This window comes from Saccopteryx bilineata, chromosome 9 (genome assembly GCF_036850765.1).
Source record: "Saccopteryx bilineata isolate mSacBil1 chromosome 9, mSacBil1_pri_phased_curated, whole genome shotgun sequence".
Classification (NCBI taxonomy): domain Eukaryota; kingdom Metazoa; phylum Chordata; class Mammalia; order Chiroptera; family Emballonuridae; genus Saccopteryx; species Saccopteryx bilineata.
In genome coordinates this window covers 76256057-76256869 of record NC_089498.1, presented here as the reverse complement: position 1 = coordinate 76256869, position 813 = coordinate 76256057, and positions in this window count along the sequence as shown.

Below are 813 nucleotides of genomic sequence, written 5' to 3'. Positions count from 1 at the left end.
CATTGCGTGTGATGTGACGTATTTGTATCTAAATAAGTACCTTTTTCTTAAAATTATCATATTATAGTGTATTATTGTTGCAATGAATAAAATGCTTTTTTTACTTACAGTATTGTTTTCTTCAATTTATTTTTGTCTTTTTCATTGTAAAAAAGTTGGTCACCTTACTCGCACCATAGTAAGCACTCAGTGACAGCTGTTATTAGTTCAACACTTTTTTTTTTTTTTTTTGTATTTTTCTGAAGCTAGAAACGGGGAGAGACAGTCAGACAGACTCTCGCATGCGCCCGACCGGGATCCACCCGGCACGCCCACCAGGGGCGATGCTCTGCCCACCAGGGGGCGATGTTCTGCCCCTCCGGGGCATCGTTCTGCCATGACCAGAGCCACTCTAGTGCCTGGGGCAGAGGCCAAGGAGCCATCCCCAGCGCCCGGGCCATCTTTGCTCCAATGGAGCCTCAGCTGCGGGAGGGGAAGAGAGAGAGAGAGAGGAAGGAGGGGGGGTGGAGAAGCAAATGAGCGCTTCTCCTATGTGCTCTGGCCGGGAATTGAACCCAGGTCCCCTGCACGCCAGGCTGACGCTCTACCGCTGAGCCAACCGACCAGGGCCAGTTCAACACTTTTATACAGCACCTTGGTTTAGATGTATAGCTACGCCAGAGCCAGATGATCTCTGCTCTCAGAATTCCCCTCAACATGTGGAAGAGCGACTTTTTTGAGTAATTATTATCCTGGTGAATAACAATAATTGTAGCTAAAATTTGTATCATTTTAAAAAATATACATAACCTGCCCTGGCTGGATGACTCAGTT